At 42.5% G+C, this 13,988-nt stretch overlaps 1 long non-coding RNA gene across 2 annotated transcripts; it reads left to right on the top strand.

Moving 5' to 3' along the window:
• The first annotated feature begins 5,126 nt into the window (after positions 1 to 5,126).
• Positions 5,127 to 11,766, top strand: LOC117672032 (uncharacterized). 2 transcript variants are annotated; one of them, XR_004593097.2, is made up of 5 exons: positions 5,127 to 5,601; positions 7,806 to 7,954; positions 9,482 to 9,615; positions 10,170 to 10,317; positions 10,436 to 11,766. It is a non-coding gene; the product is annotated as an uncharacterized LOC117672032 (long non-coding RNA). The 2 variants fall into 2 exon arrangements; XR_015731446.1 differs by having other exon boundaries at positions 5,165 to 5,601; positions 10,248 to 10,317.
• Positions 11,767 to 13,988: the final 2,222 nt, after the last annotated feature.

Raw genomic sequence — 13,988 nt, 5'->3', positions numbered from 1 at the left:
TATATTAGCAGAAAAAAATGGATAAGTAGATATCCCCCTAATAATGCAATTCATTTCATGCTTAATTGCACATACATTAGTGGATTATATTCTGCATTTGCTATTAAAAGCTGCATGTTGAAAAGCCTTATATAAAAATATCCTCTTGGATATGACCTTTGCATATATTTCAAAATGGAGCTGTACAAGCAGAATAACATTACAACAACAATCCAATATTTAAAAGTAATGTTTAATAGAACTAAATTAGATTTTTTGAAGCCAAAACAGACACATTAAGGAACTAATATGTTTAAATTACACAAATAATATACATTATGTTATGTGATAGGTTTGTTAATATTGCTGTTAGCTGCCCAGAGTAGCTCTTCGGTAAGATGGCTGTGAATAATTTTAACAAAGAAACAAATAAACATCAACAATACAAATACACTAAACATTGATAACTTTTCAGGGTGACTTGGATGGGGCATAAACCTTAAATGGTAATATCTTTTTACTGATAAGTTAAAACAAATCTTCAATATATTAAAATAATATTCTGTTGAAAAGAAAATTCACATTTCTACCACAGGTGGTAAAAAACCCAAATTGCATGGGAAGTATTTTGAAAAACATGCAATCCCATCTTCATTTTATTTTTTGTGATACGTATAACTAGTTTACAAAGATATTCATTCTGACTGATATCTGGTTTTTGTGGCAAATATTTATTTCTAAAAGCAACATATTAGCACATGTTCTGAGGGACAATGAACACAAATTTAAAAATTCTAAAGCCACATTTTTACATAAATTATGGATCCTCCATAATGCATATGCTCATTTCTTATCATCGAAGATATTGACAAATAATTATGCCAAGTCATGGTTTATAACCCCTATTGTCTACAATCGCTAGAGCTTTTTCACCCACAGTGTGCCTAGTATCTTGCTTATTCCAGGAGTCACAATCTAGACATGTTATATTGGGACCTAAATGTTGCTACATGATTCTAAATACATTTCCTCTGCACATGCTTTGTTCAAAGCAAGTCCAATACGGAAGGTAAGATTTTAATACAGCTTTTTCTGTGAGCTCCATGAACAGATTGCACTTCAGATGGCCTTATGTAGTGAACTTTATTTTGTTGTATTCTTACTGTTTTTATCTTGGTTTATAACAGATATTGTTGATTGCTTTTCTGGTTTTAATGGGTGGTGGTGGGGTATTGTATCTTGCTCTGGGTTCTTAGAGGAGAAAGAAGTTGATACTAATGATTATATTAATATATGCATAGGGTGTGGCTTATGGTTTCTATTGATTTCTTAAGAAATTGTGGATTCTAGATTTAACAGTGTAGAGCCCATCCCTCTTTTCAATAATAATAAGTCAACAAGCTCATCTGCTAGTGAAATGTTCTGACATCAAACCAGTGCTTTTGTTCCTATTACAGCCATATTATTTATCTAATTAGAATGAGTACAAAGATCAAGCCTGAGCTCACATCATCTGATGACATCACAAATGTTCTAGAGAAGAGTTTTATAAGCAAAAACCGCTGCCAAGTTATTGTTTATGTGACAAAGGAAAACTTATTTCTAAAATATGCTTAATTTTGATTTAGCTTGAGGTCAGTTTGTTTTAGGTTATACTTGAAGGCCTAAAATTATAGGCCCTCTATAGTAGAAGTGGAAAAATGGCACGAGAATTCTAATTTTACGTAAGTTTTGTACATCTATTTGTACAATATTTTAGTTTATGAAGATAGTAGATTGCAAGTGTATATGTATTAAATTTTGAGAATGTATTTGATAAATGTTGGTATTTTTTTCTTCCTGGTGGTTTTCCTGCAAGTGCAGGGCCCACTTTTTTCAGATCAACCAAACATTACAGGAATTGACTGACCAGCTTGTTGTCTAGTATTATGGATTGAGAGAGAATGACTGGCCCAAGGTCAACCAGCTGTCTTTCATGTGGGACTAGAACTCAACTAGGTCTCCTGGTTTCTACCCTGGTGCTTTAACCATTAGAACAAACTGGGTCTCCTATTTGACCCATTTTGAAATGGTCTACAAACAGTATTGTTTAATATGGAAATCTGGACTTGGAAAAACAAGTGTCTTCCTCCAAAAGTCTACAATGCAGATTTTACCACATCATTTATTATTATTATTATTATTATTATTTATTAGATTTCTATACCGCCCTACTCCCGAAAGACTCAGGGCGGTGCACAGCCAAACAATAAAAACACATACAATACAAAATTTAAAAAATAGAATAAAATCAAATTAAATAATTTTGGCCCCGACAAATTTAAAACCCCAAACTTTTAAAACCAATTTAAAATTGAATATATAAATACTAAAAAATATTTAAAATTTTAAAAATCTTTTATAAAAGAGGGGGAAAATTAGACCAGGCCGGCCTGGTGAAATAGTAAGGTCTTTAAGGCGCGGCGGAAGGTGCGCAGATCCGGGATCCTCCGTATCTCTGGGGGGAGCTCGTTCCAGATAGTAGGTGCCCCCACAGAGAAGGCTCTCCCCCTGGGGGCCGCCAGTCGGCATTGTTTGGCTGACGGCACCCGGAGGAGCCCCTCTCTATGGGAGCGTACCGGCCGGTGGGAGGCTATTGGTGGTAGTAGGCGGTCCCGCAAGTACCCGGGTCCTAAGCCATGGAGCGCTTTAAAGGTGGTAACCAAAACCTTGAAGCGCACCCGGAAGACCACCGGGAGCCAGTGCAGCTCGCGCAGGAGAGGTGTTACATGGGAACGCCATGTCGCTCCCATTACCACCCGCGCGGCCGCACTCTGCGCCAGTTGGAGCCTCCGGGTGCTCCTCAAGGGGAGCCCCATGTAGAGAGCGTTGCAATAGTCCAGGCGGGAGGTGACAAGGGCATGAGTGACCGTGCGTAAAGAGTCCCGATCCAGAAAGGGACGCAACTGGCGAATCAGGCGAACCTGATGAAAAATCCTCCCGGTCACGGCCGTCAAGTGCTCTTCTAAAGACAGCCGTGAGTCCAGGAGGACGCCCAAGTTGCGAGCCCTCTCCGTGGGGGCCAATGATTCGCCCCCAATAGTCAGTGATGGCGTCAACTGACTATATCGGGACGTCGGAAACCACAGCCACTCAGTCTTGGATGGGTTGAGCCTGAGCCTGTTCCTCCCCATCCAGATCCGTACGGCCTCCAGGCACCGGGACATCACTTCAAGGGCATCGTTGGGGTGATCCGGGGTGGAGATGTACAGCTGGGTGTCGTCAGCGTACTGATGGTACTCCACCCCGAAACCACGGATGATCTCGCCCAGCGGCTTCACATAAATGTTGAACAGGAGAGGCGAGAGGACTGACCCTTGCGGCACCCCACATATGAGGGGCCTCGGGGTCGACCTCTGTCCCCCTGTCAACACAGACTGCGACCGGTCAGAGAGAAAGGAGGAGAACCACCGCAACACAGTGCCTCCCACCCCCAACTCTTCCAACCGGTGCAGCATGATACCATGGTCGATGGTATCAAAAGCCGCTGAGAGATCTAACAGGACCAGGACAGAGGAGCACCCCCTGTCCCGAGCCCTCCAGAGATCATCAACCAACGCGACCAATGCCGTTTCTGTGCTGTACCCGGGCCTGAAGCCCGACTGGAATGGATCCAGATACGTCGTTTCATCCAGGTGCTGGGGGAGCTGTTGCGCGACCACACTCTCAACAACCTTCGCAACAAAGCGAAGATTGGAGACCGGACGATAATTTACCAACATTGCCGGGTCCAGGGAAGGCTTCTTGAGGAGAGGCCTCACCACCGCCTCTTTCAAGGCGGCGGGAAAGTCACCCTCACTCAGCGAAGCGTTTATAATCCCCTGGAGCCAGCCTCGTGTCACTTCCCGGGAAGCCAGTACTAACCAGGAAGGACACGGGTCCAATAAACAAGTGGTCGCGTTCAGTCTACCCAGAATCCTGTCCACGTCCTCAGGGGTCACAGGATCAAACTCATCCCAGATAACATTCTCAAGACCTGCCCCTGTCTCTCCCCCTGAGACTACCCAGTCGGAGTCCAAATCTTCCCGAATCTGAGTGATTTTGTCATACAGATACTGAACAAAATCCTCGGCTCTACCCTCCAAGGGGTCCTCCCGCGCTTCCTGGTGGAGCAGGGAGCGGGTCACCCTAAAGAGGGCGGCCGGGCGATTATCTGATGACGCAATAAGAGCAGCAAAATAACTACATTTCGCTGCTTTTATCGCCACTAAGTAATTCCTAATGTGGGATCTTACTAGTGTCCGGTCAGATTCAAGAAGACTGGCCCTCCAATTTCTGCCCAGCATGGGCAAAATGTTCTGAAATAAATATTCTAAGAGGAAACATTCATACCACTATTTGCATCCAGTTCAGAGGTGGGTTTCAACAGGTTCTGACCAGTTCTGGGGAACAGGTAGCGGAAATTTCGGAGAACTGGTAGTAAAAATTGACTGGCCCCGCCTCCATCTATTCTCGGCCTCCCAAGTCCCAGCTGATCAGGAGGAAATGGGGATTTTGCAGTAACCTTCCCCTGAATTGGGGAGGGAATGGAGATTTTACAGTATCCTTCCCTTGTCACACCCACCATGCCACGCCCACCAAGCCATGCCACGCTTACCAAGCCACACCCACAGAACCGGTAGTAAAAAAATTTGAAACCCACCACTGATCCAGTTCTTTCCAATTATTAATTTTACTTGATTTCTTTCCTCCTTTTCTCCAATTAACCAGTTGGCTGGTTAACGTGCGTTCAGTCTAGGGAATCAACTCGGAGGGTATTGAATACTACTAGGCAGATAACTAATGCAAAGACATGTAAGAATCGGCTCTAAAACGTTGGTCCGTTATATACTGTTCAAAAAAATAAAGGGAACACAAGCAGAAGACATCCGAGATCTGAATGAATGAAATAGCCTTATTAAATACTTCGTTCTTTACATATAGTTTATACACTGCTCAAACAACTAAAGGGAACACAAAACTACTGTATGTAACGAACAAAGTATTTAATAAGGCTATTTCATTCATTCAGATCTCGGATGTCTTCTGCTTGTGTTCCCTTTATTTTTTTGAGCAAGTATGCCCCTGCTTCTCCACCCATCAAGAAACCTACGCTTCCGTCTTCCGCCGGGGAGTCCTACAAGCAATCTGGGGAGAGGTTGAAACAGGATCCCGCGGGAAATAACATCTTGCCTTGGCAGGCGGATCTGCAATGCTTGCTAAACCTCAGAGGGGTCTCTTCTCGCGGCCCGGCAACTAGTTTTTCATTTGCTCAGCAGCCCCGGGAGATGCTCCCTGGGTCGACCTCCAGGCACGCGACTGACCTCAGGTTCGGGAAAAGAAAAAAAATAAAAATAAAAAGCCCTTTCTGGGTTGGGGAAGGATTGGGGCGGGAGATAGCCCCAAGTAGGGTCTCTCCATTGAAACCAAAGAAATCAGAAGGAGAATGAGAGCTAGACTTCCTTCCTGAAGGATTTTTCCCTTGGACCACAGCCTAGGCAGGCCCCCCGATCAGATTTGTTGAAGCAAGGGCTGGAAAGAGCAGCTGGCGGCAGCAATCTGATGAAGAAACAAAGGAATGCCCCGCCGGTTCTGGGATCCCAGGTAAACACGCCTGCTTTATTATGGAGAGGAGAGGAGCAGATGATTTGCGATTGGAAAACGGGGAGGGAGAAGCGGAGCCGGGGGAAGTCGTGGGGTGGGGGTGAGGGGTGGAGCGGTCGCAGGGAGCTGCTGCTTATCTGTCATCTGGCTTCTCTGTGTGCCAGCTGAGCCACGCGACCGCCCTTTCTTATTCTAATCAGCACATGCCTTTACAACTTTCGACAAACCTGCAGAGCAGCCGAAACTTATTCACCCGGCTCTCTCTTAAAATCAATACGTGGGCTCCGACCTTTCCAACGTGGGTGCAAGGCACGGGGAAGGTGAACCCCCTAATTCGGTGGGTGCAGGCTCACTGTGATCCCCATTTTTCTCCCTTCCCCAACTCACTCTCTCACCCGTTTCATTTTTGTAGCGTGTGAAAGTCCTGAGTTGCTGGAGCACCAAGTCTAGGGACAGGATTCCTTTCCCACATTAATTCTCAGTGACCTGCACATGTGAAGCAGAAGGAGAAGGGGGGAAGATTGAGGATTGTTGCAGGAAAGGATAAATAGGTTGCCTAAAGCCAAGAAACCACATTTAATAATAATACATCTTTAAAGCCAGATCCTAGGCAAATCAGGGAAGTTTAATTGCCATTGCATTTAATTGGGATTACTCTCAAGTGAAGTGTGCTTTGAACTACACCTGTTAATTCTCCTTTGGACTGGGTCACGTGAATGTGGACTGTTTCTGTTCACTGAGTTTGTCTTTGCAGCCCTCTTATCATTGGCGCCCAATTCTAAAGGCCCCTGAAACAGATGGGCAACTGAGACAGTGACTTCAAGTGAGCACACTGAGGAATAAATTTAATCCCTGGAAATGTGAGACAGTGTCAAAACAAGCATAATCTTGGTAACAATTTTGGTTTTTATGATTAAGCAGCTAAGACACCAAACTGGCTGCTGAAAATCCATTTTTTTTGTGGTGAAACTCAGATCTTTATCAAAAATTAGTCCCTAGTTTCTTGTAAATCTTGTCTATCACACTGATTGTTAGAGTTGGTGCAAGACCTGGTGATGCAGGAAGATAAACATGCAGGAGCCTTTTCTTCCAGTTAAGTAATGTCAGTATCTAGAGTAGAAAAAAATAATACAAATGCCATTCCTTGGTAGCCGTTACTAAAAACAACTGTGGAACAACCAAAAACTGTTTTCAAACAAATGCCCAAGCTCATCCTGCTGAGGCAAATATTTTTTTGGCCTAATAGCAGAGCTGACCCTAAATATTATTATATCTACAAGGCAACTAAGAACACTACTCAATACAAAATCCCTCTCTCATAGTAATAGCTGTTTAGAACTTCCAGATTGGCAAGAGTTGGCTTTCTCTGCTCTGAATTCTGACTATGCCAGATGGGTATTCTGGATTCATAGAGAGAAAGGAAACTCGAAGATCAATACTTCTCAGAACTTGCATCCCTCATGAAGAAATAAATGTCTTGTTAACCTTCGAGATAGTCTTGCAGGCTCTAGTGATGCCTTCACAATTTTTGCCAAAGTGGAAGACCATTTCCACGTTTTCTGCACATATTGATTGATGTCCATTTTCCAATGATTTGAATTATGATCTATATATCCTTTTGACTTTAGAAGAATTGAACTCCAAGGCAGCTAAAAAGTAACCCTAATGTCAAAGTCTTCACGATTCATTCAAACTCATGCAAATGCATTGAATTTACTTGAAAGTAAATACAGTTGAAAAATGAGACATGACCTCTGGGAAAAGAAGTAAAGCCACATCTATTCAGCCAAGGTGGTTTTTGCCAATATTTGATCTTGGTTGTGGATTGATCCCTAAACCCATTTAGGATAAGCAAATTGGAACTCTCCAGATGTTTTGGACTATGACCGTCATAATTCCTTGCTATTTTACTGGGGAATTCCAAAAGAGCTAGACTTACCGTGTTTCTTACCTTGAACTGAATCAGAGTTCACCCAGCCAGTGTATGTGAAAATATCTAGCTTGTGTATTAATCAATAGCTTGGACCTCAAAGCAATTTCCTCAATGTGAACGCCTCATGTCTTGGAGTTATCTTTTGTAGGTGGGAAGCTTCCAGGAGATTAAATTAATGGCAAGCTGATACTACAACTAATTAATAACAATCCTTTGGGTTGGTTTTTTTTTTTTGCATATTTATAAAAAAACCCATCTAACCCTATTTTAGCTCACTGCCTATATTGCTGAGGATGATGATGGAAGTTGCTGCCTGTTTCTTCTGGAAGATGCTGGAATTGGGAAGAATGGTTGTTTTAGTCCAATATCAAGGGAAGGTTTCCCACCAGTCAATGAGCCATTATAGAATCAGTACCTCAAGTAAGTAATGTTAACCATATCATCCTTCTTAAAAGTGTCATTACTCAATGGATACATATCGGGTGGGGGGGATGAGATTGATTAATCCTAAGAGTCAAGAGCTTCCAAATGGAATTATTGAATCATTCTGACTTGAATTCTGTGGATATAGTGGGGTTAATGGAATTTATTGCTATAACCATGTAAGACCTCTCCTCCAAATGGTTTAATGTTCAACTAGCCCACACTGTATCTGGAAATAGAAGTAATACCGTAACTGGGTTGCCCGGTTTGAAGTTCATCTTGTGGTCATATCACCATGCCAGGCATATTATGATGTAGATTCCAATATTTTCAGGTCGTTGATTATTCAATGTCCAGTTAGCGGCGTAACTTTTATAGACTGTTGGTCATTAACCTAGTGGTAGAGGCCGAGACATGCTCACATCACACTTCTGATCCTATCCTGCAAAAAATTACCTGATTTTACTTCTCCCAAACTGGCAGAATTGGCAGTTCTTGAAGTTGGGGGCTTCAGTTTTCCACTAGCCAGGAGAAATGGGATCTTTTACAATGTGGTGCAATCTTGCTGGTAGTTATCTTACCCAGGGTGCCCGCTGGCCACCTATACCTTCTCTAGAAAGCTCCATTCCGTCCTCTTTTCCATTTCCCTTGAACAGCCTGCATCCTGTGCCCTTAACTCAATTTTTAATAGTTTTTTTTTAAACATCTGCACGTTTTGCTATTTCCTTTTTTAAACGGATGCTTCCTTTTTGTATTACGTCCATAGCTACCTTAATTCTGGCTATGTACAGACCCATACAAATTCAATATGAATGACAGTTAAATTGAACCCTCAGTGTTCAAGGAACTAAATAAGAAAGGAAATATACGTTACCTTGATGCTTATAAACGTAGGCTTTGGTTTGCATATTGTGTGGAGTTATCTTTTTGCTTAACTCTAGTTTCTTGAGTATGCTTCAGTTGATTGGATTCACATCACTTCATGATTTAGGAATGTAGAAGAGAAATTTATATATCATATTAATGATTAAGAATCCAGGTAGCCCCCTTATCATTTATATTCAGTACAGGTACCACTTGACCAAGGACTCCCTAAAACTTCTTAGTTACCGAGGTATCTCGGCCTGAACTTTTTCCAGACCAAACAAGTTCTCTGCCCCTTAATTATGACTGTTGTGTGGCAGAGGAAATGCTCAAGCAAGAAACATTCTTGATCTGCTCTTTATCGTTTGTCTTGGCTATTTCCGGCCTCAGAAAAGGCCACTCACAATCTTGCTGGAGAAGGGTAACTACAAAGGTTTTTGCATCCTCTCCAGAAGGAAGTTGCAAATGTTCCACTTCTCAGATCACCCGACTATCCAATCTGAAATTCTTTCAGAGCCTTTTGGAGCCAACTGGACAAATTCTCAGGCTGCTCAAAGGAGTTTCTTTTCTCTCTGCTCCCCCTCCACAGAAATAGCGTCAGGTCCCCACCCTCTCAGATCTTGCTTCCTCCTCCCCTCCTTTTTTTTTTTTCCTAAACAGGAACAAATTCACCTTGGCTTCTGCTTCTAACATTTTGTCTGTGCTGGTTAATGAGTTCAACATAGTACAGTAAATTTGCTGAGGAATCAAAAAGTATTTAAAAGGGGCTTGTGGTGCTGCCTTAATGAAAAAAGGTAAGGATTTATCACTTTTTTTTCTGGCTGGGTTTTTTCCAATCACCCTCTTTTCTCTTTCACCCCCCCCTCCAGTCTATTCAACATACTTTAACTTAAGCTGCCTTTGCATTGAGTTTGGGGGGGGGCAGGGAACAGCCAGCTAGAGAAACTGAAGCTGAAAGTGTGAGAGCGGAATCTAGAGACACGCAGGAGCTAGGATGAAAAAACGCCATTTGGTTAGGAGCAGATGGCTGGCCAGGGGGGTGGATTGCATCTAAAGGCGTGTCATCCCCCTTCAGCTCGAATCCCTGAGGGCTCCCCTTGTCTTCAAAATCAATGAAAATTAAAGCACAGAGAAAGGATGAATGGAGAGACCTCGAGTCTCTTCTTTGTTCAGCCCAGCTACTGGTGGGCAGGAGTTAAACTACAACAGCCTCCTATAGAAACACTTAAGTTAAACAGTCTCCCCGTTAGCCCAGAAGCATCTGAGAAGAAGGGGCGGGGGAGCAAAGCAAAGAGGAAGGGGAGAGCAAGGGAAAAAAAGGGCTTTCTGCTTGATTTCCCCAATACAGAATCGCGTGGCATAAATTAAGTTGGAAGAGAATAAGCACTTTGGGCAGGATTCTGATGGATTTTATGATGCCTTTCAGTTCCGCTTTGCAGACCTAATCGAGAAATCTGTGCTGCGTCAATTTAACAAATCCTTGAGAGCGAAGGCAGGTTAGTCAAAAAGGTTTGGAAAGACTTTTTTTTATGGGGGGGCAGGGGTGATCCAGGGGAAGCAGGCTTTTAAGCCCTTGCACGCGTTAACTTTGATTCACACCCCTTCCCATAACAGGAATGTCAAATGAATCTCCAGAAAGTCTGGCTTCTAAGATCAAATCACCATGGATCCTCAATCTACTACGCCTTTATTCTACAGCACCCCTGACTTAACTGACCTAGGAAAAGATGCCACCATAGCACATTTCTCCAGCCTGGCAAATGTCTATGAAAAACTGATAAAAGAGGGTTTCTCTTGCACAAGAGGGCATGTTTTGCACAAGGGTCTTTGGTATTAATGAGATCCAGAAGGGTGGTTTTTATCTTTGTATTTCAGCTCCACTTCCTTTTGATAGTACCCCTTGGTGAGAGAAATGCTTCTGGCTCAGTTTTTTGGAGGAATTTCCAATATATTTCTTAGCTGTTGTAGATTGTATACTTATCATATGGTAGTTTCTCACAAAATTGCCTCAAAGGCCAATAGGGAACCTAAAGTGTTTGATGAACAAGTCTTACCCTGTTTACAATCCCTGAAGACAACTGCTACAATGAAATCTCTGAGCTTTTACAAAAACTGCGAATAATTGAGAGTAACAAAATAATAAAGTTACTTCAATGTATTTAACTAATTACAGATGAATAGATGGTACTCCTTGTTTAAATATATCTTTACATGAATCAGTGGTATAAAATTAAAATATGTGTCGAAACTCGAAAAACTTGCCAACACTGCAACACTAAATGAGACACTACAGGATTTCACCTAATGGGTTCAACAGGAAGTGCTGCCCAGGGCCTATTTTAACTTACTTAAAGTAGTTAAAATAATTCTTTTTCTTTCTAAACAGGTTGCATCAGACCAAGAATGTAATGCAACCACAATTATTTCTTTCAGAAAACATTTACATTTGCAATATACAACTACAAACATATCTGCTGTTTTGTTATCCTGAGGAGCAAAGTATCATTTATGTTTCTGTGGAAATGCACTTACCCAGGCATGCCATACTTTAATTTATTACACTCAGATTTCCTTGTTTTTTCACAGGCATTTTCCCTCTCATTTTAGATCAATCTGTCTGCCACATACACCTTGTCCATCAGTATTCCCCATCCAGATGCTCTTGTTGTTCATTGGACTACAATCCCCATCAATTTGTAGGCCAATATACATGAAAAGCACGGACTGCAGAAAGCTTACAATATAGTTAGCAAGAGTAAGCAGATGAACTTTCAAAAGATACCCAGTTGATTATTCTCAGACTAATTTATCAGTGTTATTGGGATTTTTTTTTTAAAAAAATGAATCACTGCCTGGAAAAAAAGAAGATAAATACTAAGCTATACTTACAAAGCCATGTCCATGCATTTGACATGCATATTTAAATAAACAGCAACTTATCTTCACTGGTTCTGTGGTATATTTGGATCATTTATTTTTCTGGACAAACCTAAATTCCTTAAATATATGATCTTTTAAAAGCAGACATTCATTAGAGTGAAGATCACTGTCTGTCCCATTTTGAGGTGATTAGTTTGAGATGAAGATATGAATGTCATTTTATAGTTTTCTGATCTGGTTGGTTTTCTGAATTTGCTTTTAATAAACTCAGACTGCTTGGTGCAAGATGATTTGCACCATCATTTCCAAAATCTGATCATTGGGCCTCTTGTCAAGAGTGTTCCAACCAACAAATTATGTGCATTGAGGCAAAAGTCCATCCAGACCTATCAGAGACCAAGCCACATGGCTGGAATGTTGCCTCTGCTTATAAATTACCATTCACTTTCATATTCAAAAAACCAAAAATTAAGATATTTGATCAGAAAGAGCCAATGTTTTTTAGAAAATGCATTCCCTATGCTGTGCTTTGACACCTTGCATTAAACTAAACTCCCTCCAAAAACTACCCCCTTAATTGATTAAATGTACATAATCAAAAACCAAACTATTTTATGGCATACCATGCTGGGTAAACCCAGCTATTCAATTCAACGTTAAATTTCTCGTATACCACCAGGAAAAGTAGACTTGTCTTCTCCAATGCATATCCAATTAGTGATTTTCTTTTAATTGACCTTCAACAGCAATTGGATTTGATGAAGTGGTTTAGATTGTTTTTTTTCCCTCTTGCGCTCCTCACTCCGTTCCCCCTCCCCCCACACGCACATTGTAAGGCAATTTGTGATCAAGCCATCTGCTTCAATGAAAGTCGCATTTTATCATTGGAAAGGCCGTTCAAATCCCATAATGCGGCCATAAAGATTTCCAGCGGGCTGTACATACAGGGAGCTAGCTCTTAGTAGCCAAATCTCTTTCTTTCACCATCCTAAGGTGCTCCGGAATCTCTAGCATTTCAAATGACGTTTGCGCAGATAGTTCAGGCTGCCTTAAAACTGCCTGTTTGTGGAGGGGTTTTGCAACGAGGCCCATCTTCCTTTCCCTATCAAGGCCAACTTCCTGGCGTTGCTGTTGCTTAATTCTAAGATCTTGCTTCCAGGAAGGCAGACTTACTAAATTTTGCTCCGATAGCAGAGCCTTCTTTTCTCTTACACGCGTGCATTTTAACCAATATAAAGGCTTCCGTGTTGATAAATGCGTTAAAAGGAAAGTGGGGGGGGGGGGGAGAAAAAAAAAACAAGGTTGACACAGAGTAGGGTTTCCCCCCCCCCTCATTTCGGATAAGGTAGGGAGGGGAAGGAAGGCCGTGGAAATGGATTTCTTTTTTAAAATGGGCGCACATTGTTGTAGAGTCAGTAGCGTGCGCTGAGGGGAGCTCTTTCTCTCGGTTGCATTGTGCAGAGAGCAGGTGCTTGTCCACATTACCATACAGCTGAGGGCACAAAGCGCCAACTGATGCAGGCCTCCCATAATAACAAACTGCCTTAATGACAGCCACGCGAACGACCCACACCGCTCACGTTAAACACACACACGCACACAACACAAAAAGTACGCTCAGAGAAGGGGGGAAAAAGGCAGAAAGAGACAGCTCAAGGCACGGGGAGAGAAGGGGAGAAGAAACGAAGTTGGGGCCTCGATCGTTGCAAGTTCGCCAAGAATTCAGGGGAAAGGGAAAATGAAAGGAGGGGGGGGGAGAAAGTGGAGTGGAGCGAGGGACTGAAAGAGCTTCTTTTGGGGTCTTTAAAAAGCAAGACTGTTTCCCTCGTCCGTCCCTCCCCCTTCTCCCCCGCTTGGAACTTAACACAAGGCAAGAGTCTTTTCCGGATTGTTTGCAACTGAAAGTCTTCGGGGTTCATTGCGCGTAAGGATCCAGGGAAAAGCGCGCAGGGACTTTTTGGAACCTTCCCATCCAACTCATCGCCCCTATCTGGCTCTAGGATCCCCAAAACTCCATAGCGCAAGCAACCGTGGGTTTAACCGCCTTTGAAAAATCCAACAGACTGTACAAGACACTTTGGGAATCTGACTGCGTCCACGTCTCCCGAATTCGCGTTTCCTTCCCATATCCCGTTTCTCCCAAGACTTGAAATACAGAGAGAGTTCAAGAGATGCTGATTCCCAGCGGAAGAGACTCCTCTGCGCTAGGTAGATGCGTTGCACTACAGTTCCCATCACTTTGGGTCAAGGTGATGGGAATTGTAATCCGACGTCGGAAAGGCTGGAG

This window comes from Pantherophis guttatus, chromosome 1 (assembly GCF_059756535.1).
Source record: "Pantherophis guttatus breed Tessera chromosome 1, ASM5975653v1, whole genome shotgun sequence".
Classification (NCBI taxonomy): Eukaryota; Metazoa; Chordata; class Lepidosauria; order Squamata; family Colubridae; genus Pantherophis; species Pantherophis guttatus.
The sequence above is the reverse complement of the archived record's forward strand: the minus strand, read 5'-3'. Positions and strand labels throughout refer to the sequence as shown.